This window comes from Canis lupus, chromosome 22 (genome assembly GCF_011100685.1).
Source record: "Canis lupus familiaris isolate Mischka breed German Shepherd chromosome 22, alternate assembly UU_Cfam_GSD_1.0, whole genome shotgun sequence".
NCBI lineage: Eukaryota > Metazoa > Chordata > Mammalia > Carnivora > Canidae > Canis > Canis lupus.
Genome location: NC_049243.1, coordinates 33,186,249 through 33,212,182, shown reverse-complemented (window position 1 = coordinate 33,212,182; position 25,934 = coordinate 33,186,249). Strand labels below are relative to the sequence as shown.

At 36.8% G+C, this 25,934-nt stretch overlaps 1 long non-coding RNA gene across 2 annotated transcripts in view; it reads left to right on the top strand.

The window, feature by feature from the left end:
• The first annotated feature begins 521 nt into the window (after nt 1-521).
• Nucleotides 522-25,934, top strand: part of LOC119865142 — a 49,019-nt gene continuing 23,606 nt past the window's right edge. For both annotated transcript variants that reach the window (XR_005376044.1, XR_005376045.1), the window contains exons 1-2: nt 522-809; nt 2,719-2,823. This is a non-coding gene — a long non-coding RNA (uncharacterized LOC119865142). The remainder of the gene's footprint in view (nt 810-2,718; nt 2,824-25,934) is intronic.

The window sequence follows — 25,934 nt, the reverse complement described above, 5'->3', positions numbered from 1 at the left end:
AGGGTTTGAATTTTCATGCTGTAAGTGGCTAGGATCCACTGGAGGATTTTAATTGTGTGAGCGACAAGATCAGATTTGTTATTCAGAAAGCACACTCTGGCAGCAGTTCAGTGGGTGGAATGGAAAGTGGTTACCCTGGAGACGGGCAGACCCATTAGGAAGCTATGACAATAATCCAGGAGAGAGAAAATGAGGATAATGGTTGGAGGAGGAATGAGCAGATTCAAAGACATTTTGGAAGTAGAATTGATGGTCAGGAGAGATTCTCTGGATACAAATGCTGAAACAAAAGGAAGAATCAAGAATGATGGTCAAATTCTAGCTTGGACATCTAAGTGGATAGTAAATCATTAATCAAGATGTAGAATACTAAAGAAGCAGCAGATTTGGAGGAGAATATTTTAAGTACATATGGGATGAGTTGAATTTGAGGTGCCTTTGGGTCTTCTGGTGACTATATCATCCATGGTTAATATATTTAGAATTCAGAAGAGAGATTATATTTAAAGATAAAGATTTAAGAGTAATTGTGAAATATTTTGTTGTTGAAGTTCTGACAATCTCCAAAACTACAAGATCTGGGTACCATTGCTTCTACCCAATTCATTTGCACCATCTCTGAAGGAGGTACTAGCTCAAGCTTTGTTCCAAAGTACAAATTAGCATAGTAGCTCAGTAAACAATGTCTCTGAGCTTCTGGAAAGAAAGATGTTCAGTCACCATAAGGCTCAGAATTAATGAAAAGTCACAGAAATAATAGCTCTATTCTCCAGTTGCTTTTGAACCTCAAATCACTCTTTGGCAACAAGGTAAGATTTTACAGAAACTGCTGAAAAGATCTTCTGGTAAATAGGGCAGCAAAAAGAGTTTGTTCTTAATATTTGTTCTAAACAATATATGTGGTTATATTTTGAAATTGCTAGTTCACATTCCTGACCTGAATTCCTTTTCTAATTGGAAAGTCAATTTTGATTTTGATTATAGGGTATAATTTCTTTAGAAACATCTCCTGTGAAATTAGTTCCTTCTCATTATGTTTTTTTAACCAGATAAAATTACAAGAATCAAATGATATGTGCTATGTAATGGATGCAGTTTGCCCATCCTTGAATAAGAAAACAGTTCTTGGAGGGAAAATATCTTTGCTCAGTTGTGGACAACATCATATTGTGGACCAACAACATCAATTGAAAAACCAATGAAATTGTTATTCCTTTCAGGTTGGCTAGAATTGACATAATGTTAGGTCAGAACATTACTGTCCATAATGCTTGGAAAAACACTAAACATCAATAATTCATCTCTAAGTTGTGATAGATACAAAACAATGAATCCCATTACTTTCCCCTTCCCATCCTCGTACTTCCTAATTTGGGTCACAATTTGCCATGGTATATGGTTTGTCACCAGCATGGATATCAAACCTCTAGAGTTGTCATGTTTGAGAGGAAAGAAGGAAACAGGTGCTCAGCATATTTAATCTTAAAATTATCACAATAATTCTATTCTGGGGATACACAGAGCTAATAAATTTAAAACCATTGAAACAATAATAGTAAAACTGAAGGAGTAATTATGACATAAAAATGTTCCATAAGTATCCAGTAGTATTATTACTGATTATATAGATCTACATTTTTTACCTGAGGAATCTCATACTCAGGGAGCTACATATTTATCCAAAGTGATATAGCTAGTAAGACATGGGTTCTGATTTGGAACCATTTTGCCAGCCTCCAGAGCTTACGCCTGTTCCATTATTCTATACTGCCACTTAGTGACAAGTACATTTAGCCCCCTTGAAAATAATATTTCCATCTAGTATATTCTCATGGAGATACTACTGAAATTGGTATATTAAAAAGCCTGACTTCTAGACCTTGATAGCTGATTTCAAACAATCTTTCAACCCTCCTGTGCCTTAGTTTTCTCCTTTGGAAGAGAGATATCATTACTGTTCTCCTTTGCCAATATACCATGCAATATAGTACAATATATTACAGTTTTTATATTATAGCTTTCATACACATTATCTCATTTGGTTTCAAAATAGAGATGATAAGAGTTAATAGAAAGCACACTGAATTTCCAGTTTTCTGGAGACATTAAGTGAATAAAATTCTCTGAGTCTGAGTTTTTTCACTTACAAAACTAGAGGTGAATTAATATTCTCTCTGGGTCTTTTAGCAATCTTATAAAATGGTGTTGTGTAGGGACTATTTCTAAATTTAGATGTGGAGCAAGGCTCAGAGAAGATCAATGATTTCCCCTAAGAATGTCCAACAAATACTTTATGAAATCCTAGGAACTGGGTTTTTGACTCCTAATGTAAGTCCCTTTCTACTCTATTGAGCTACATATTTATTCTGATGGGCAAAGAAACAATAATGATGTTTGATATGAGTAATAACCTGACTCCTCAGATGATTGCTTTTGCTTTTAGGTAGATTGATAAACTTCAAAGTTATTAACATCTATAATTGCTAAGTGGTGATCTGAGTGACATTGGTGACCTGCCAAAAGAGACAGTTGGCACCAGCTTTGTGAGTTGCCCCTAATCCGCAAGCTCACTTTGAAACACCAAAGTCCCCTCTGCCTGTACCTGAACTGCTCTCTTGAAAAATAACAAGTGTCATCTTTCTCTCGAATTGGCTGCACTGCTGTGGTATCAATTATCACATGATATTCCAAAAGGCAATTTTGATCTCTGGCATCTAGGCATTGGCAACCCATTGGAAGAAAATGAAGTTTGATGTTAAGCACCTGGCAGTTTCTATCGTAGCTGGAATGAACAGAAGGGTCCTTAAATCACCTGAAATACCAGTGAGTACTCTATAATGTTAATATTTAAACAGGGTGAGAAGTCACAAAACCTCAGTTTTCACAAAAGTTCAATGATCAGAGCTGGCAGGACCTTGGTAATCACTGAATTTAACCACTATATTTTATAAATAAAGAAATTTTTCACCATTTGTCTGGGCAAGAAAAAATGGGATTGGAGCTAGAGTCTTCATTAGCTAGTTTGTTTTAGGGAACTAGAGAAATTAAACAGATGCTGGACAGACACCAACCATGCAAGAGATATCCTGCATTTTCTAAATATGTTGACGTTCCTCCATAGACTCCAAGAAATCCAAACTATTTTGGTATTGCTTCATAAGCAAGTATCCCAACTTAGAAACTTAGAAATGTTGGAAACTGATAGAGAGGTAGTAAAATGCACCAACCCTCTTTTCCTTTTTTTTTTTTTTTAAGATTTTATTTATTCATGAGAGACAGAGAGGAGAGAGAGAGAGAGAGATTGGCAGAGACACAGGCAGAGGGAGAAGCAGGCCCCATGGAGGGATCCCGACATGGGACTCGATTCCAGGTCTCCAGGATCAGGCCCTGGACTGAAGGCGGCGCCAAACTGCTGAGCCACCCGGGCTGCCCTCCCCACCCTTTCCTTTCTCACTCTAACTATATCCTCATCAGGTGCTTCTCTGATACAATCTTCACACTGTTGTAATTGACTATGACCTTCCTGAGGCATCGTTCCCCTTCCAAAAACAGTCCAAAAAGGCAACTAACTCATAGCCTACAGTCTACTTGCTGTAGACTGTATAAAATTCACATGCTGAAATCCTACCCCTCAATGTAATGATATTAGGAGGTGGGGTTTTTGTGAGGTGAAAATGAAGCCCTCATGAATGGAATTAATGTCCTAACAGAAGAAAACCCATAGACCTCTCTCACCTCTTCTGCCCTATGACCACATAGAAGATGGCCATCTATGAGCCAGAAAGTGGTCTCTCAACAGACACCAAATCTGCTGGTGCCTTGATTTTGGGTTTATCAGCCTCCAGTACTATGAAAAACACATTTTGCTGTGTAAGTCCCCCACTCAGTGGAATTTGTTATAGGAACCTGAGCAGACTAAGGTGCTACCCAGGTTTTTCTAATAATGTTTTCTTCCCTCTCTCCACCCTGACAATACATCAGTTGCACTGTGTCACTGTCATCAGGCTGCTTTTGACTTAAATAATGGCAAGAATTCAAGGGCTTTTGAAGCAATTTAATGTACACTCTATTAGATCTGTTTCAAATAGAGGATAGCAATCCTAGAGAACAAAATGATACAATCACTGAAGCTATATAGTGGAGGCTGTTCTGTAGGTCATGCCTATCTCCAGCTCAGAAGCCTTCTCCATGCAGCCGTACTTAATCACCCTGCGTGTACACTGTTTCCACAGTGGTCTTCCACTCACAGATCCAACTGGATGAAAGATGAGGGAAAGGGACACTACTGATCCAGGGAGTCAGTTTTCCAGAGTGAAGAAAAAGAAAGTAGCTCTGATATCACTACTTAAGAAAGACCTAAAGCTATTTAGTGTGGCTAGGGAAATATGATTTTCCTGAGTTACCTGTTGAACCAGTATTATTACTCTGTATTCTTAATATATATATAGCCAGAACATAATTCCTCTCTCAGCCCCAGGACAACCTTGTGAGATAACCTAATTCTCTCTCTCTTCTTCCACTCTTCAAACTGCAAGATATTATTTTTGTGTGTCTTTTCTTGTTTAAGGTTGCCCTTGATGCTCAGCATAACCTGAGCCTATCTGGATAAAATCATGGGTTAAGAAAAGGCACTCAGAGAATCAGTGCCCTAAGTCCAGAGTCTCCAGGGTGGGTCCAGGCTGCAAAGCTTACTAAGGAAAGTCATATGATATAAATAATTTAACATAAGGAATTCACAGCAATCTGATAGTAAAAATGCAAGCATATTGCTTCTTAGGGAAAGCATAAAACATTGGCAGGAGAAGTCTTGTTTTCTGGTTAATGAATTAAAGAAATAATCACAAATGGGACATAGATCCAAGTGACCACATCAAAATTCACTCATTTGTGCATAATGAATAAATCACCTGTTTTGTGATTGATACATTCCAAAGAGTGACATTAAAGTACTGAACATTTTTAGGGATTGATCTTTCTTGAGAAAGATAATGCTACTGAGCCACCAATAATACTCAATGTTTTCAGCAGTAAGAAACACTTCGCAACATAACAAATGAGAACTATTTGAAAGTGCTGACCTATATCTATAAATCAGAGAACATCCCATGTAAGTTTCAGCTTCACTAATAGGAGTTTTCAACCATCATCCCTCACATAGCAATTCTCATACTGTTATACACAAGAAGGAATAAATAGGAATAGGAGGGAATAAATTTTGATCAAACTCAAAAATTACTAGTGTTTGGTGCTTTTTTCCACCTCTCCCCCGACCTAAAAGCCAGTTTTGCCATGGCAACCTTCAAGAAAATAAAATCAGATATTGAAATAGCACACACACATACATACAGCCCATTGTATTAAGACACATAAAGTAAAGGGAAATACTATGATTAATTTTTAAACTAAATATTTTCAAAAATAATCTCAATATCTCTAGATTGCCATTCTCTAGATAATAATAATAATCTGAACAAAAATGTGGTATAACATAAGTAGAAGTGAAATGCATTTTACTAGTAAAATTTTAAAGGAGGAAACTGCTTTTGGCTATGAGGAAGTAGCTTCTATCAGACTCATCCTTCACAAAGAACAACTACAAAATCTGAATATTTAAAAAAAGAGATGGAAAACATTAAACATTATAAAAGGAAACCAATGCAGCCAGGACTTGAAGATTCTAAAACCAGAATCCTTGAAGATTAAACCTTGATTGCAGAGAGAGGGGAAATACTTTGAGGTGAGCCCCACAAGCCCTTGGGAAATAAGCTGGTTTTGGCACAGAGCGTGGAAACAAAACAGAAAACAGTGGCATAGAGTTTATAGTGTTCTCACTGTGCTGTAAAGATAAAAATCAAAGTTTTAATTGAGGAAATTGGAAAATATTTGGAAATGAGTGACATGTGTACAATGTAGGAAGATTAGTGCTTAAAGGGGAAATTTTAAAGCCTTAAATACATTCACTAGAAGGGGGAGAAAAAAACTAAAAATCACACACATTAAAATATAGCAAAAGGAGATCATGAACAATTTTATGTTAATTTCATAAGTTAAATTCCTCGAAAAAAAGAGAACTTATCAAAGTTGATACCAAAAAAGAAATAAAAAGCCCCCTAAATTATGCTATTATCTATGAAGGAGATTGATTTCAAAATTATAAACCTTCCTGGGGTACCTGGGAGGCACCATTGGTTAAGTTTCTGACTCCTAAATAAATCTTTTAAAAAGATTAGAAACTTTCCCACAAAGAAAACTCTAGGCACAGATGCTTCGAAGAAGAATCATTCTACATATTTCAGGAAGAAATCATTTCAATCCTGCACAAGCTTTTTTATAGTCTAGATAGAGGGTATATGTTTCCCAACTCATGTTATGAGGCCATTGTAACCTTGACAGGAACACCTGGCAAAGACATAAAAAAAAAAAAAAAAAAAAAAAAAAAAAAGGAAAATTACAGATATTTGTGAACAAAGGCACAAACATACTAAATAATATCAAACTAAACTCAACAATATGGGAAAACAATATATCCCCACAAAGAAAGCAAAACTGATTTATCACTCAAAAATCAATCACTGTCATCCACTATATTAAAAGAAATAGAAAATAAGCATGTAGCCCTTTTAATAAATGTCAAAAATTAAATGAAAACATTTACAACCATTCATGATGAGACAAAACAAAATAACAAATGCTTCTTAGCAAAATAGAAGTAGGAGAAAATTTCCTTATATGCTGATACAGTATCTTCAAAGAAAACATGGAAAATATCATACTTAATGAAATGCTGAAAAATTTATTTCTCAGATAAGGATATCTCAAAAGATAAGGATAGCTTATCACCATTTCCATTTAAGAGTTTCTTGGAAGCCCTGCCAATGCAATAAGGCAAGAAAAAGGAATAAAATACATATGTATTGAAGAGTAGAGATGAGAATATACATAGAATATCCAAAAGACAAACCATTAGAGTAAGTGAATTTATCAAAGTCAGTACATACAAAATCAATATACAAAAATAAATTATATTAATAAAATGCTAACAATTTAGAAATTAAAATTAAAAACAATATAATTACAATATATATATTATTGTTATTTACAATAATATCAAAAATTAAATATATAGGACTATATCTAACACTAGTGCATAAGAGGGTAAACTAGAAAACATTATCGAAATAAATTTTAAAATATCTAAATCAATGTTGCATATACTATGTCCATGAATTAGATAATAGTATAAGAAAAGTCATTTCTCAGTTTGATCTGTAAATTCCATGCATTCCCAGTCAAAATCTCAAAAGATATTTTTGTGGAGTTTGAGAAGTTGATTTAACTCAAGGTGGAAATGTTGAAGACCAGGAATAGCAATGACTACCTTGATGAGGTAAAGCAAAGTTAGAAAACCTACAACACCAGATATTAAAATTAATTTAAAGCAATTTTAATTAAATTCATTATTGATTAAAGGATAGATGGTAAATTTATTGAAAACATCCCAGAAATATTCAAGAGACAAACCCACATATATACAAATACTTCATTGATGAGAAAGGTGCTATCACAACCAGTAGCAATGATAGTTTCCTTTGCCTTTTTTTCCGCCAATAGGTGATACTGTGTGAATCAGAGAAAGAATAAAAATAAACCTTGAATTCCATCTCACTATCCTATATCATATACAAAAATGAATTCCGGGTGGAACAGATTTCAACGTGAAAAGTAAAACAATACATTTTCTGGATAATAATTTAGAGTATTCTCTTAAATAATTTAAGAGTATTCATGAGCTTAGAATAGGCAAAGATCTTTTAAACATGACACAAAAATGCTACCCATAAGAAAATGGTAGATAAATTGGGCCTCATTAATTTAAGAACAGCTGAACCACTGATGCTAGTCCCTCTCATGTTTTAGAAGAAGCTAGGATATCCATCTTTAAAAAATCATAACATTTAACATTTTAAAAAACCAACGTAAGGATATATTAACCATATCTGGGCAGCCCTGGTGGCCCAGCGGTTTAGCGTCGCCTTCAGCCCAGGGTGAAGATCCTGGAGACCCGGGGTTAAGTCGCACGTCGCGCTCCCTGCATGGAGCCTGCTTCTCCCTCTGCCTGTGTCTCTGCCTCTCTCTCTGAAAAGTCTCTCATGAGTCTCTCATGAATAGATAAATAAAATCTTAAAAAAAACCATATCTAATTATAAAAAAAATCTTGTAATCTAAAACAAAACGAAACAACATTAACCATATCAACAACATGAATTCCCTTAATAGAGATGCAAGAGATAATTACTTGGTTATAATTCAGTTAGTACTGATTCACATGATGCAGTAGTAGGTAAAGAACTAAGTATGTTCCACAGAAAGCATTTTAAAATTCAAAAGTGTTTTAAAAGGGGAAAGTTAATCAAAATGTCTGTGAAAATCTGGCTTCTTTCTTTTTGGTTAGGCTTTTCTGAAGCACAGTTCTGACAGCTGCATAAGAAGGGGTATCAAGTAAAAACATTGAAAGACCCATCAGGGAAAAAGCAAGGGAGTGTATGAAAGAGGCACTGAGATTCCACTCAGAGAACAAAGGCCAGAGGAATGTATTCTGCATTTATGACAAAAGTTTGACTTAGAGCTCTATCTCATATCATGATCTGTAACTAATAGATCATGTTATTAAACTGTGTGTGCAGATGGGGGAGGGAAGGGAGATCTAATTCCACGAATAAGAATAGAATAATACCCTGCCATCAGAGACATGAGTTATTCAAGTCCAAAAGAATAAATAAACCAGCTCCAAAAAGTGAGACTAATTCTAAAAAAGAAAAACAAACAAACAAAACACCAAAAAAAAAAAAAAAAATCATCCAAAAGCTTCATGTCCTGCCATTATAAGGCAAAAAGACTGAGCTCCAAAATGTTGAGTACGACAAGCAGGACTGGCTCTGTAACTTGTGGTAGGTACCCTGTGCAAAATGAAAAGGCAGGGTTCCTTGTTCAAAAATTATTAAAATTTTCAATGCTCAGCAACAGCAGAGATTTAACCCAATGCAGGGCCCTTCTGGGCACTGGGACCCGAGTGACTGCCCCATGAAGCTGACCCTGTTAGCCAGCAAAGACTGCACACAAAAATCTAGGTTTTCTTTCGCATTTGCCTATAAGGAAAACCACCATCAGCAGTGTTGTCAGTGACTAAAGAGAACTACGGTGTGAAGTTTGGGATTTGATGTACTTTTCATGGTTAAACTGAGGATAATATCCTCACATTGAGTCTTATGTGCTTTTATTCTGAAACTGATAGCTTGCTGATTCAAGGCTGTGATTTTCAGAACACATTCCCATTTCTGTTTCCAGTCTTGTGTTCCTTAGGCTGCTCAGAAAGAAAGCATTGTGTGTGTGATGAATTTTTTTTTCATGCCCCAGTAAGCTTTCAAATCGGGCCAATCAGAAATGATGCGTGTGCACATAATATCTAGCTTGCTTTAATTCCATCAATTAATATAGAGACTATGTAGAATATTTAATACAAAGAACAAAAGAATGCCATTACATGAAAAATGTAAGAACTAGTTTCAATTGCGTGCTATTCCATCCTGCTTTATCCAGCCACTTTATCTGCATGGATTTCTTCCAGGAGATAAATCTTTCAATCAGAATTTTTTTGGGGGGTTGTAGTCTGTGTCCTGTCAGGTTGTTTATCAAAATTGCAGGTGAATTTTCCCCTCTTGATTCTGCTAAACTGTAAAAGGGCTTGCAAAGCAAGAAATTTTAGTTTTATTCATTCTACACACTGAAAAAAATGGTAAAAATATTTTTTCCTGCTAAACACAAAATAATCTGTCTCCTGATATGTGGCAGGAGCACTAAAGATAGAACAAAGCACAGATCTTTGTTTTATCCAAAGGACATAAAATACACATTTAAAGTTACATTTCAGGGTATAGTTTGCCATTTCTTAACCATTAAGAAACACATTTCAAAAATCAATATCTACTCCTATTTAGGTTTCTTGGAAGGGAAGAATGAAATTGAATATGAGAAAATGCGACTGGTAATGAATAGTAAGAAAGGGATATTTATACTTTATCTTCTGCAGTCCATCCTGTGAAATAATAATGAAGCCAGGGGATGGACGATAATGATCACATGCTTTTATGTGCTAGGGGACCACCATCTCATAGGGTAGAAACCACTAAGGAAGAGTGACTGCTGCACACGGAAACAGAGCACCGTAATGCATAATTTAGGGGTAGTTTGTTACAGGATGAACTTTATCAAATGTGTACAAAGTGAAGACTTAGTGCTATGTAATGTAAAATTAATACCTGTCTTAGTTACAGAGGAGAACATACAGAGGTATTAGCCAGCTCTTTACAGTTTGGGTTATTCTATCACTTACTGCCATCATTGAAATCATTTACATACTGGATATTTGGTTTATTGCATTCCTATCTTGTACATACCTTTTCTTTTTTTTTTTTCCCATGCCATTTGATAAGCTCAGAAAAGAAAAGCTCATGTTGACCTATTTGGGGATCTTCCATCGCATCTTGAGAGTCATTTTCCATTACTATTTCTTCAACCAACTCTCTTTCCTTGTGCCCATCTTCTTGGTCTCTCACCTGGAATGTTTTAATGAACTTGACTGTCTTGGCTCCAGCCTTCTTTACTTCTGATCTGCTATTTGAATAACTCCTAGCTTCTCTTTTCAAAATGCCTATTTCATCATGCCTCTCTCTTGGCTTACAGGATAAAATCTTGGCTCTCCTATAGATTCAAAAGGAAGCCAGCAGAGTCCAAGGGGCTACAGGAGGAGAAGGAAGTCTTAGCCATGTACATTTATTTAGTTCCCCACCCAACCTGGCGCACCAAAGGCTAACCCCAGTGTTCACTGATACTCAAAATTGAATTGTCTTGCCTCAGATTTAGAGGCTCTTGGCTCTATACTCTAACCTCTAGAGATTACTTAGTGTTTCTGGGTCATACCTGGATCACCACCACCTCTGTTTTATTCCAAGGGAATGTGCTTCTGAGCTGAGCCAAGGACACAGGTGGAGTTTTAACTGATGAATAACAGGGTTGTCCTCAGGGAAAGGAGATAAAACAGACTACTTGGACTAGTTCAAATTCTAGGCATAATCCAAAGGATAACAGAAGTGCAAAGGCTCGATCTAGGCCAGATCAGCAGGTTCAGGATTTCATTGGATTTATAGTCAAAGCCCATACTAGTCAACAGTGTATTTGACTGAAATGTTCCTTCTACATATACCATTGGGAATCTAGTACAGATTCCCCTTGATGAATCTGAAGATTCACAATCTGAGCATATCTTTTCCCAACAAGATCCACTATCAAAGACTATCTATATCACGTAAGTCTGCAGTAGGGATTTGAACTATTTCTCCTAACTACATCAAATGAATCCGGTGAACAACAAAAGCATACAACTCAAAATAAGAAATCACATTACCCACAACTGAATTTTATGTTTTTTTTTCAAAATCATATATTTAATACAGTATTCATGTTAAGTCTGAGCAGAGGATATTGAATCTCTGAAAGATCTTAACAAATTATGTAAACATCACTTTATTTGCAGTGTAGAGCCAAATATTTCCTATTAATGAAAGATTTCTTTACCAAATCCCCATAATAAAGCTGTTTATGGTATTTTCTAAATGAACTGAGTTACATCAGTCCTCAATGCAACACTGTCGCCTTGTAGCTTTAGGAGATTTTTCATATTCCACCAGGGATTTTATTTAAGAGCTAGTCTTTTAACAATTATGTCTTTCTTAATATTTTAACAACTTTACAGACCTCTTGGGGTGCGGTGTTACACTGAAGCCTCTTCAAGCTTCAGAAAAATGGATATAAAAACTCTCAGAACTATTCCCAGAACTAGATTAATCCTTCATGGGAGAAAACTTTGATCATGTGACCACACAAAACATCATTTTCTCAGTAGCACATTAGGATTTCTGTATAAATCAATGACTCAATGTCTTCTTTTGTTTTCTTTACTTTTTTTCAATGGAGGAAATTTTAAAATGAAGGGAAAAAAAGCCCTACCTGTAGCCTTGGTAGCAATTTAATAGCTGACAAGAAGAGGACTTCATAACCATGGAGATACTCGTTTTGACATGAAAATACTCTGTCAGAGTGTGAACTCTGATCCAATACATGAACAGATACCATTTCCCCTGATGCTTTTTGGCGAGACTTCACAAGGAATTTGTTTTCATTATTTCAGTCGCTTAAAAATGAACAAAAAGCTAATGCAATTGAGGCAGCAGAGCTCACAGGTCTGACAAATGGATAAAATGTTCCTTTGCTAGATTTGAAAAAAAAAAAAAAAAGCTTTAAAACTCTTTCTGACATCCTTCTATGTGTGCATGCATGCACCACCACCAGGAAATCCAGCTCTGACTTGTTGCTTCTAGAACTCCTTTAATCTCTCCTCCCTCTTTCTGGCATTAGCATGTTTTCCATGACGGCAGTGTGAGTTCTTATAAATGAAGGTGCTGACATCTGCACTAGTTTCAGGGCCTTCCTGATGTCTCAATATTTTTGGAAAGCATGATTGCCAAACCCTCTGACCACAGAAATCACAGGATGGACTTAAGATTTAAAAGTCTGACCAAAAATAATTTTAGGCCATGATGAAAGGACTCAATCCAATCACAACTCCCTTTCAAAGGGCCTGGCTAAGATCCTAGTTAGGCAGTATATCGTATCCTAAAGGTGCCTAACAAGAGCTTCAGAGAACAGAATGTATAATGTCTATATGGCTACGTTTTGAATAGCTAATTCTGTTGAATAACTAGTGCTCCTTCTTATTTAAGTGTCAGTAAATGCAGAGAGACCAAGAACAAAATTCTCTTCAGTACCAATATGAAAATAAAATATAATTCATTAAAAATTTACATAGGAAAGGACAAGTATGGAACATATTCTGGGTGTCTACCTTGATCAGACTAAAATAATCAGGTCAGGCCCTCACATGTGCTATTTGCATAAAGACTCCAGAAGTTTCTGGAAAATATAATGAGAATTCATGGAACTGACAGCTGCTGTGATCTCTAAGAAGATGAAGGTTACTAAAGATGAATATCCTTGAGCAGAAGGTTGAAGTAAGGTCTGTTCACCAACAGATGCTCTGGCTGGGATGGATCTCATCCATGGAGAGAGATGATCCATGGATGGATCTCATCCCCAAGATAAGAAGAGTTAAGTTTCATGATTCTGTCCTGGGCATGATGGTGTAGCACTTTGCAAATACACTAGGCAATCTGCTCTAACTGGTTTTAGGGAATGATTTGTAAAAGCTAAGAACAGAGTGGCTTTTCGAGTAGGAAAAGGCTTAGAAAAAGCAATATTCTCTTCATGGTAAAGAATGTATGAAGAGAAATGATAAGCTCAGAGTGGAGTGACAGGGTAAAAACAGCAGTGGCAGTGACCTCAGTGTTCTTGCATCTGCCATTCCTGTGCTTTGCCAGTGGTGTAGAAACCATTCAACAAGGCCATTGAGTGGCACTGAGTGTAGGCAAAAAGAACCCTGGGGAAAATGTCTCCGCTGTAGTTCTATAGGCCATTGGATAATAGATCAATGACAGATGGGCCCTTGGAGACAGAATGGCTTTGGAGAAGGGATGAGTGTAGAGGACAAGTAACCACATCTGAAGGTAGAAGTAATCCCACTGCTGCTGGTGCTTAAATGGCTTGAGTAGAATTTTTTTTTTTTTTTTTTTTTTTTTTTTTACTTCACTTCAGAGCCAAAGTAGTGAGGTTGGGCAAGAAAGACATGGAAGGAAATAGCATCCTAAAACCACATCTTTGGAAGTTTTAAAATATGGTTTCCTCAGAAAATTAATGCAAAAATGTAGATTTCTCTAGCTATCATAAAAACTTGAATTCATCTTTTGTTATAATTTATAAATCTCCAATGTGATTTTTAGATTCAAAGAGAGTTCCCATTTTTAAAAAATGTATCCCATTTGGTGTAATCAACAATCAAGGCATTGAACAACTAAACAGCTTGGTCTATCTACATTATAAAAATTCACTTTAGATATCTCAAGTCCATTACTGAAATCTCCATCTTTCCCCCAACACCACCTCCCCTTCCTCTTCCCTGTCCTTCAGAGGCTGTCACCATTATTACCAAAATGGCCCAAGCCAATAAACTAGACTCAAATCTTGTTTCTCCTTTCATTCATTCATTTATTCATTCATTCACGTATTTCTTTTTTCACTCAACAAATATTTTCGAATACCATGTTATGTCCAAAGTACTCTGATTAGTGCCAGGATAAACAACTCAGACCACAGCCCTGTAACTATGGCACTTTCCTCATCAAGTCAGTCACCAAGACCTTTTGATTTAGCTTCACTAACATTGCTTCAATCTGTCTTCTTCATTCCATCTTCACTGCCACACCTTAGCTTAGAACAGAGTTTATCAACATAGGCATTGTTGATATATTGGGCTGGAGAGTTCTTTTTGTGGGGCTGGGGGTCTGTCCTACATATTGTAGAATGTTTAGCCAATCCCTGGACTCTACCCACTGGATGCTGGTTTTACTCACCCCCAGTTGTGGCAAACAAAAGTGCTTCTAGACATTGCCAAATATTCCTGGGGAGAGACAAAAATCAGTCCTCACTCCCACCTCATTAAGAACTATCATCTCACTGCTAAGTTACTAAAATGAACTCTTAACTAGTATCCTTTCTTCCTATCTTCTCCAATTTGGCATGCACATGATGGATACCTCCATTTACTCAGCCATTTCTAAGCATAATGTTCTTACCCTATTTTACAAACAAGGCAGTGGAGGTCTAGTGATTTACCCACAGGTGGAATAAGTTGAAGCCAGTATTCAAAATAAATATTTGACTAAAAAGCCAACAAACAAATAAAAAATCTGTGACCTTGTCCAATAAGTAACACTCTCTTGACTGTTTATTCTAATATTCAGCCAAATAGGTTTTTCTCAAATTAAACTCATTTAATGACTCCCCATGGCCTGAATGGTGATCCAGGCTTTTCAGGGCTTGAAACTTAGCTAGCTTTCCACCTCCATCTTTCATCTCTACTTCCATGTCCTCCCCTAGGCTCCTATTGATCTTTGTGTTTTTACTCAAACACCTGTGTTCTTTGGTTTCTGGGATTTTCCTCACAATCCTCTTCTACCTTAAAAGCATTATCTTTGTTCTTGTCTAAAGCCTATCCATTATTTAGGACTTAGTTCAACCACCATCTTCCCGAGAAGTCTTTTCTGACACCCTCAGTCTGTGCTGAGGGCACCACTGTTGTCTGTATGTCATACACTATACACATTACTATTATATGCCTCATTACAATGCAAGTGTTGGGTTCATGTCTCTCCTATTAGTCTCACTTGTCAAGGGCTCTGCCATTTAACTATATGACTTTGGGCAAGTCATGAAATGATTCTAGCCTAATTTCTTTACTGTAAAATGGGGATAATAGCAATCAATAGCTGCTATGCTATGTTGTTGTCAGGATTAAATGAATTATTCTTTTTTTAAGATTTTATTTATTTATTTGAGAAAGTGAGCAAAAAGAGGGGACATGTGCAAAAATTGGGGGGAGGAGCAGAGAGAGAGAGAGAGAGAGAGAGAGAGAATGAGAGAAGCAGACCTTCTGCTGTGTGGGGATCCTGATGCAGGGCTCCATCCCAGGACCCTGAGATTATGACCTGAGCCAACAAAGGCAGACATTCAATTGACTGAGCCACCCAGGCAGCCCAGGATTAAATGAGTTGCAGTAAGTGTTCAGGAGAATTCCTAGCATATGTGGATACTGTAGATGTAGTAATTATTATTATTTGAATTCCAAAGATCTAGTACACTCCTGACACATGTTGGAAACTCAAAAATCATTGGTAAATATTTTAACCACAACTTCCAGGGCAATTCTTCAGCTTAAGTTCAACTACAATGAGGCATAATCAATGTTGTGTCTCCTCATGATGGAACAGAGCTAATTGGTTTAGACAAGAGCTACAGTTGGATTAGACCTGCATTGATGGAGCAGGTAGTCATTCCTCAAGCTCCACAGTGAGTCCAACAGATGCAAGAATCTTGCAAAGCTGCATTTGAGACTCCAGATACAAAGTAGATGCTCCCTGGAACTATTGCCATGGAGAAATGAAAAGCAGTGAGTTAGACCTTTACCTCACTTTTGTGTACTGTTTCCTTTTGTGTGTTTGTGTGGTTTTTCTATCTTTCATTCTTCCTTTTTTAATTTCCTGGCAGCCATGTTTTTTTCACTTTTTAAGTTTCATTTCTTAAACTCTCTCTTTTTTATGAGTAGATTTTTCTGTGGCTGCCCTGAACAGTGCAGAGTCACAAAGCATCAGAACTTTTTTTTTAAACCTTATTATTATTATCAGACAATTTGCTTCCTCAAACTGGAAGAAAATTGTGAGAGTGTTATTATAGACAAAAACATCAAACTACTCACCAAATTACTTGGAGCAAGAATTGGCTTGGGGGCATTGACTGATTAGGAAAAGTTTTGCCATTCATCTTCGAATAAAAAATTCTCTACGTTTTTCACTGAAGACCAATTATATGCATACTTTTACAGTCTGTAATATTTTCCATCTTTTGTTAAACTCTCCACTGAAAAAGGCATAGATTTTTAAGAAATGATGCCATTTAAATGCAAATCAAAGCCCTTAAATCTTACATAGATTCATCCTTTCCCATAATATTTTATTGAATTGCTTGATGTGCCAAATAAAAGATTGTATTGTCTTGTGTTAAAAGAACTTCTTTCAAAAACGGAATTGTTCACTTGGGGGTGGATTATAATTTCTTTGGGAATAATTCTGAATTTTCAGATTTTGGTGTAATTGAAGTCTAATTCTTAATGTAATAGTAACATAGTTTAGGGCACTAAAATACATTTTATTATTGGTTATGCGTTCTTTTAAAAATTTCCACACCAAAGTTGCAAGCTTGAAGTTAGATAAATGCACTGTATCTTTCATAATTAGAGATTGTCCTCATTTAATTTAGAGAAATGTAGAGCATATCAACCTTAATTATTTCACAAGTAATTGTTTTGTCAAGAAAGTGTTAGATGGGGGCACCTGGGTGGCTCAGTGTTTGAGTGTCTGCCATTGGCTCAGGTCTTGATCCCTGGGTCCTGGGATCAAGTCTCACATCAGGCTTCCTATGGGGGGCCTGCTTCTTCCTGTGCCTATGTCTCTGCCTTTCTCTGTCTCTTGTGAATAAATAAATAAAATCTTAAAAAAAAAATGCTAGACCAAGTCACTCTGAGAATTATATTAGGCCTTTTCTGAATGAAAAAAGTGGCTTAAGTTTATCTAGTTTAATAATCATTAAATGTATATAAATTTATTTTCTCTTGCTAAAAATGCACAAATTTTTGATTAAAAGCAAATTGTATATAAAATGTGTGTATAATGTACATCTGTGTGTATATTGTGTAAATATATATGTTGTCTATATATAAAATACACATTTTCTTGAATTAGAAAACAACTTTTGCTCTGTTTTTTGTATTTATTTGTAAAGCATTCTTGGCTTATACTTAGTAGTAGCTTTTGCTATTTTTATGTCCCTTTTATGTCCCTTTTTGCTCTGTTTTTTGTATTTATTTGTAAAGCATTCTTGGCTTATACTTAGTAGTAGCTTTTGCTATTTTTATGTCCCTTTGAACCACTATGAGTTAATGTGATAATCATATATGTATACATAAAACATAGCTACTGGTGTGATTGAAGATCATGCCATGACAATAGTTATCATTGTTATTAATATTATTTTAACCTGTAAAGAAATTAGGAGTAAAAGTAGGAATTGGACTTCAGTGATGAAAATATAAATACCTTAGTCTTTACCTAGCTTCATAAGCTTTACATACACACAAATAAGATCTGTTCATCCTTTAAACAAACACATATTTACTTGGCACCATGACATCATGGGCACTATACTAGGTGCTGAGGATAAAGAGAAGAACACAGACTCTTTTCCTGTCCTCCTGTACCTGGCATTTTCTCAAAAAAGACAGATATACACAATGGAGTATGATATGGATTCTATGTTCTTATGAGATATCAGGGAGTTTCCCACAGGGAATGATTTTTGAGCTGATGTCTGAAAGACGAGTAAGACTAGACTGGTCAAGTGTGAAGGCAAGGGAGAGGAGTCAGGCAAGAAGCACAGACGTATGAAGATTCAGAAGCAAGAGACAACACAGAGCCTTAGAGAACCAAGAAGCATGTGGTGTGACAGTAGCACGGAGCTGTGTGGGTGGGGCTGGAGGAGAGGCAGGAGGTACAAGCAGAAGATCTGTCATGGAGAATCTTGGAAGGTATATTATGTTTTGACTTTGTCTTAAGAATATTGGGAAATTTTACAATTAGTTTGAATTGGGGAATGGTATAAATTGGGGAACTGACATTCACAGAAAATCACTTGGGCTACAGTTTGAAAATTGGATTTGTGAGGATTAAGAAAAATGCAAATTACGAGGCATTTTCAGTGGTCTAAGTGAGTGATGGTGATGACATAGATTAGAGTGATGGCAGTAATGATGGAAAGATGAACAGAAATGAAACAATTCTTTTATTCACTATTTATTGACCTGGTGATTGATTAAGCAGTATAAGAGAAGTCATAGATGGCCCTGAGTTTCTGACTTGGGTAGCAGTGCCTCTGTTCACTGATTTAGAAATACCAGAGGACACAACATTGAGAAAATGATGGGTTACATGTTTGAATGTTGAGTTCAAGGTTCTTAGATGCCCCTGAACAAAGCTATCCAATAAGAAGTTGGCTATGTAGCTCTAATTGTCTGAAAATAGACTGGATGTAGAAATATAGATTTGGGAGATATTTCCAAAAGCTGCCAAATGAAATCCCCATGTTTTCTCTTTCATCCTGGGCACATAAGTAAGCTACATTTCCCTGTATCCTTTGCAATTAGTGCAGAAATATGACTGAAATCTGACCAGTGGAATTGAGAAGAAAACTATCCCACTTATAGACCAGACCTTTAAAAACCTCCCAGGTGTGCTGGTCCATGTTCTTTTTCTTTTTAGCAAATATTGAAGTTGGCAGAACCTCTGTCAGTCTGAGTTACTGAATAGCTGAGTAACTTTTCACCTACCCAATCTTACTATGGGGGCTATATCTAAACTGAATTCTGACAGGAATTATATGTTTAAGTGGTGAATTTTTGACAGCAACATGGTTACCATAAGCACTTCAGGAGCCTTCTAATGTATAAAAGGATAAAGACCTGAAGTGTCAGATAAGCCTATCCAGGGAAAGAGTTGTCTTAGTTTCTAGTTGCTGCTATAACAAATTATCAGAAATTTAGTGTCTTGTAACAATGCACACGTATTATAATTTTGGAGGTCATAAGTTTGAAGTAGTTTTTACAATGTCAAGGTGTCATTCCTTCTGGAGGCTCTAGGGGAGAATTGATGTCCTTACCTTTTCCAGCTTCTGGAGGCTTCCTGAATGCCCCCAACTTCTGTTGCCACTACCATATTTTCTTCAAGAACTCTCCTGCCTTCCCGTTTCCTTTATAAGGACTCATGTGATTACATTGAGCTCACCTGGATAATCCAGGATATTTTTTCACTCAAGATCCTTAACTTAGTCATGCCCACACAGCCCCATTTGCCATGTAAGGTAAAATATTCACGGTTCTGAGAATTAGGATGTGGATATCTCTGGAAAGGGACTACTATTTCACTTCTACTACAAGGTGTAGAGTCAAAGCATAAAAGACAACTCTTTGAGTGGCATGAATTTAAAAGGTATAGGCCAAGGAAGAGGAGACAAAGTAACCATAAATAAATATGTAAAGACATGGAGGAAAACCAGGGAGTACTATGACATAGAAAATATGAATGAAAATATTTTTTAAAGGAGGAAGCAATCAGTTGTGTTTTTTATTAGTGAGTGATCCAGTAAGATAAAGACTTAAAATGTTCCTTAAACTTAGCTATAAGGAAACCATTATCAGGTCTTTTAAAGATCTGTTTGACTAGAGCAATAATAATGAAGAGCTAAGTTATGTCATGACTAGGACGTGGCACTGTGGAGATATCAGGAAAAAACAATTGTTTAAAAAAGATGGGCTCTAAATGCAAAAAGCGAACTAGGAAGAAAACAGTGGACAGGGACAGGAATTAGAAATAAGGGATCACCCCATCTCCATATCTAAGTGGGTCAGAGGAGAGGTAGATATTAAACATAAAGAGTGAGATGGAATAACCAGATTTAAATTCCTAAAGGAAAAAAAAAAATCTCTTTTTAATAGAGGAGGGAAGAAAAGGGTAGAATTGTATATAAATAAATAAAAAATTACTATCTAATTACTTATCTCCGTGAACCAAAAGACAAGATCAAAGGCTGATAGTGAAAGGGAACTGGAGTGGGTGGGGTTGTATTTTGAGAGGTGTAGGTACTATCTGAAATACCCTGTGGAATGAGAGCATGTTGACCAGGAAAAAACATGATAGTGTTGTCAGGGAGCTATGAGTGCTTCACTGAGATCAAGGACAGAAATCTGTCATGGACCAATCTTCAATACAGTGTAATTTTTCTCTTAAAATGTCAATGAATTTAAAAGCAGAGAAGGTAGTAATTACATTCATTAAGGTTTGTGGGCCTTCTTTCTGTTCCATTGTGGTGGGAAAACAACAGAATAAGAGGTTTTAGAATACTGGTAAACAAAGGGATGAAGGGATGGCTTATGTAGGGAGCTAAGTAAGACAAGAAGGACTTAGGAGGGGGACAAAGGACTCTAAAATACAGATATTGAAGAAGTTGGAGAACTGGTGTGTTGGGAATAGTAACATGAGAGAAGGAAGAAAGGATGTAGGGAAAGAGAGGAGGTAGAGGGGGAGAGAGAGGGGGGAGGGAGAGAGAGAGAGAGAGAGAGAAAGAGATGGTTGAGAATACATGGTTAAGAATGAGTGAGCGCTTTATTTGAGAGGTGGATCAGTCCAAATCTGACAAGGTTTAGGGTATGGCCATGAAGAGGTGCCTGAGTCAGGGAAGGTCCTTGAAGGTGAGGTGAGTATGGAACCATGCAGTGAGGTTGTCATGAGTTACTCAGAATGATGACAGTCCAGAGAGTGGAGAAGATGACTATTGACTAGGTGTTGAGGTCTTCCAACAGATTTATTGACCATATCATCAATAAACAGAGAAGAGAAAATTCCAAAGCTACCCACAAAGTAAAACACATTTTAGTAATTACCTAAATAATTCAATTAAAAATTCTTGTGGCTTCTTAGGAAAAGGAGATTTTGCCTGCATTAGACTAAATTAACCCACCTGACAATCTGCACTATACTAAATCATTTCTTCTGTCTGAAGAGTCAGCAACTCACAGGGCATCTCAGGTCCCTTCAGGCCTGAGGATGGATTAACACTGGACCTATTCAAGAAAATATACATGAGAATGCTGACAACTTTCTTCTGTTAGTTCAGTCACATTATAAAGAAAGGGTCATAGAAGAGAAAGTCTGAATTAGAGAACATGCAATGCTGTTAAAAGTATCCCTGCCTTACCTCTGCAGGTCACCCTCTGAACTACAAAAAATTCCTTGCTCACATAAGTTCCCTGGCCATGATTCAGCCTGGTCATAAAAGAATATTTTTTGAAACAGCTATAATACCTTATACTGTCCATTGTACTCTAAGGCAAGATAAGCTGGCACCTTTCTTGCCCTCTAGGAATGAACACTTGCGTGTATAGTTTTAATTGCCTAAAAGAATAGATTAAACCATTTAATTTAAACTTCTACTTGATATGAGCAATGTGCAAGTAAATTAATAAGTACTTTTAAATGATGATAGACAAAGATTCTTTTTTATTTTTTAATGTACGTTCCATGGAGCCCAATGTGGGGCTTGAATTCATGACTCCAAGATCAAGACTTGAGCCAATGTTGAGTCAGATATTTAACCAACTGAACCATCCAGGTGCCCCTAAATAAGGGGAATCCTAAGAAAGGGCCCATCAAGAATATCACCATCGGGATCCCTGGGTGGCGCAGCGGTTTGGCGCCTGCCTTTGGCCCAGGGCGCGATCCTGGAGACCCGGGATCGAATCCCACATCGGGCTCCCGGTGCATGGAGCCTGCTTCTCACTTTGCCTGTGTCTCTGCCTCTCTCTCTCTCTCTGTGACTATCATAAATAAATAAAAATTGAAAAAAAAAAAAAAAAAAAGAATATCACCATCTGTCTCCTCCCAGTTCAGATAATTATAGCACCTACTGACCTCCTGCCATGGACCCAGAACTGAAGAAAGCACAAAAAGAAGGCTCACATACATTTTTTGCTAAGCATACTTGTAGGCTAGTTTGGGACATATATAACATATATTGAACATCCATAAAACAAAAAATTCTATCAACTACCAAAATCATCTGATATAAATAAGTGATGTGTGTTATAGGAGGGATGAGCTTTGTTCACTCAAAGGATGAAATGTGGTTCCTGTTCTTATATTGCTCACAGTGTAAAGGATAGGGGGAAGCAGTACATACACAGATGAGCCATAGAATCCTTCTGTAAGTTGTAACAGAGACTTATAGGAAAGAGAGGAGCAGTCACCCACAGGAAGTTAGGGACATCCTCTCAGGGGACATGAAATTGGAACCAGGTCTGGAAGGCATTACAGAAAGTTGCTACGGAGACTGGAGGGAAGGAGAGAGACCAGCCCTCCAGTTTTTAGCCTTCTCCAAAGTTGTTTTCTCTGATTAACATCACTCTAAATGAATCCTTTGCTCAATAATCCATAGCTTGTTAAATACTTCTGGAACTAGAAACTTCAGATATTCTATGATTCAGAAATTAAGCAGTGAACACTGGAATCCAAAAAAAATTTTTAAGTACTTATAGAGCTTACACAGTTCATAAGGGGACAAAATGGGACTAGAGAGATCAATGAATGTCTGTGGAATAAATAATCATCCAGGCTAACCAGTGCTGGGACAAAATCTGTAGGAGAATAAAAAGAAGTGATAAAGTAAAAGTTCAACACTGAACACTGCTTCTAATGGTTATTACAACACCTATTTTTATTGCTCTTAGGTTTCTATTCAATGCCATTCAACACCATAGTTATTAAATTACACATAACTTGGTCAAAGTTCTTTTTTTCCCCCCAAATTCTGTTTATTGTCCAGATTCCTTGCCCAAATATTCTGTGCTTGCTGATGATAATTATTGAAATTGTAATGGAGTCATTTACTTTGGGTGGGGACCCTAGTCCCACAGTGAGCAACTGTTTATTGGGAGGGACAGGTGACACAGTCATGCTCTGTGGTGAAACCTCTCTGCCTCAGAAGCTGACAACCAAGACTTTGCTTTTTTAGCTCACCGAACAAAAAAGTGAGAACCAGATGAACCAGAACTTTAAAAAAAAGTCCCTAATGACCCAAATTTTGCAAAAATCAGGAAACCCAAGCCTCGGTTTTTCATTGAGCCACCAATAATGAAATTGATGGGACTTCACAGATGTTTCAGGTAAATTTGAGTATGTAAGGAGTTAGATGTCACCACTCCATGTAACAAGTAAAGAGCTGAACAAACTGAAAAATCAACTCTTCTTTGATCTGTCAGAGAATTGAGGTCACAGCAAATCATTGCCCACCATATTGGTGGAGTGACAGACAAATGCAGAAAAATCACAACTTATTAGAGCAGAAATCCATAAGCAGAGACCTCCATGGGAACCAGTGTAGGATCAAAAAAATCTGAACTATAATAGATGAAACGCTGGTAGCTCAGAGGGAACCAACCTGGGGGCTAAATACTCCATGGGAACCACTCATAAGGGAACCCCCACACTTTTGTGCAAACACCAAGCAGGACAAGTGCCTCCCACCTAAGATTCCACCTAGGCATCTATCGCTTTCAAATGAAAAAAAAAAAAAATCAAAGATAATTGTACCTCCAGGAGCTTTATAAATACCTCAGAGTAAATACTGGAGAAAAATCCCCTCATAGTGCCACCAAGGGGAGGATAAAAGGAACTATTTTTAAATATACTAGAGCATTCTGCTCTTCCTAACAAGGACTACCCTGAGAAGAAAGCATTTTTACCAGAGCCTAACCTGATGGGGTTTTATCAGAGCTGACTTACCTAGAGAAGGGGAGCATCCCAATCAAGTTCCTCCTACCCATTCTGCTCCACCTGAGGGGAAGGTGGCAGGATTGGTGGGGGAAGGTGGCAGGATTGAAAAGCACTGGCAAAGCCTATGGTCTGTGAAGCACAAGCTCCCCAAAATACTGAGACCTAATCCTAGGACTATAGAATATTTCTCTCCCCCTATACAAGAAATACCACTACTAAAGTCCAATTTATTAAAGTTTCTTTTACTCAGTATATTGTTTCCAACTTTCATCTATCACCACAACAAAATTACAAGTTATACTAAAGAGAAAGAACACAATTTGAAGAGACTGAACAAGCATCAGAACCAGAGTCAGAGACGGTAAGAATGTTTGAATTATCACACCAGGAGGGTATTTTTTTAAAAACTATAATTAATATGCTAAGGGCTTTAATTGAAAAAATAGATGACATGGAAGAACAGATGGCTAATGCAAGTAGAGAGATGGAAATTCTCAGAATCAAAAAGAAAGGCTAGTGCTCAAAAATACCACAACATAAATGAAGAATGTCTTTGATAGTCTCATTGGTAGGCCAGACAATGGTCTGAGGAAAGAATCTCTGAGTTTGAGGATGTGATAGTAGAAACTGCCAAAAATGAACAAAGAAAAAAGATTGAAAAATAGAAAAGAGTATCCAAGAATTGAAGGTCACCTGCAAAAACGTGTAACATGCAGGTAATGGTAAGACCAGAAGAAGAAATGGGGAAGGGAACAGAAGCAATGGTTGAAGCCATAATGATTGAGAATTATCCCAAATTAATGTCAGATACCAAAACACAGATGTAGGAATTCAGAGAACAGCATCCTGGATAAAGGGACATGCACACAAAAGCTATCCTTAAGCAACCCTAGGACTGCAACCACCAGAACAATAAAGAAAAAAAAAAAAGAGTATAATTGATAGAGTAAGAAAGGAAAGAAAATCAACCATATGTAATGATCAATGAAAACCACAAAAGGCAGAAAAAGTGCAAAAGACAAAAATAGGAACAAAGAACAAGGGTAACAAAAAGAAGTCAGTAATAAACATTATGGTAAATATTAATTGAACTATATCAATAATTACTTTAAACATAAATGATTGAAATATGCCAATTAAAAATTAAATGTTAGATTGAATAAAAAAACAAGACCCAACTATATGTTGTCTGTAAGAAATCACTTTAAATATAAAATATACGTACAGATTAAAAATAAAGAAATGGAGAGAGACATACCATGCTAACACTAATCAGAAGGGAGAGGGAGTAACTATTCATTCAGGCAGAGCAGACTTCAGAGTAAGGAAAGTTATCAGAGATAGTGAGGGGCATTATATAATGATAAAGGGGTCACTGCTCCCAGAAGACATAACGAACCTTAACTCCTATGTGTCTAACAATAGAACGTCCAAGTGCATGAGGCAAAAACTGACAGAACAGCAAGGGAAAAAGCATATGAATTCACTATTATAGTTGTTATGTCTCCCTAGTGTCCTGTTGGCTATGATAGCTTCTCAGACTTCCTTGCTTTTTATTTTCTTGACACTTTCAAGAAGAATTGCTCAGGTATTTTGTAGAATTCCCTTCAGCTGGGATTTGTCTAATGTTTTTCTTGGTGTTTTGAGGAGAAGGAACACCAAGAGGTAAAGCGTCACTTTCCTATCAAGAATACATTCTATTGGCATTGCTTATCATGTTGATGCTGACCACTTGGCTGAGTTATGGCTTGGGAGATTTCTCCACTATGAAGCTCC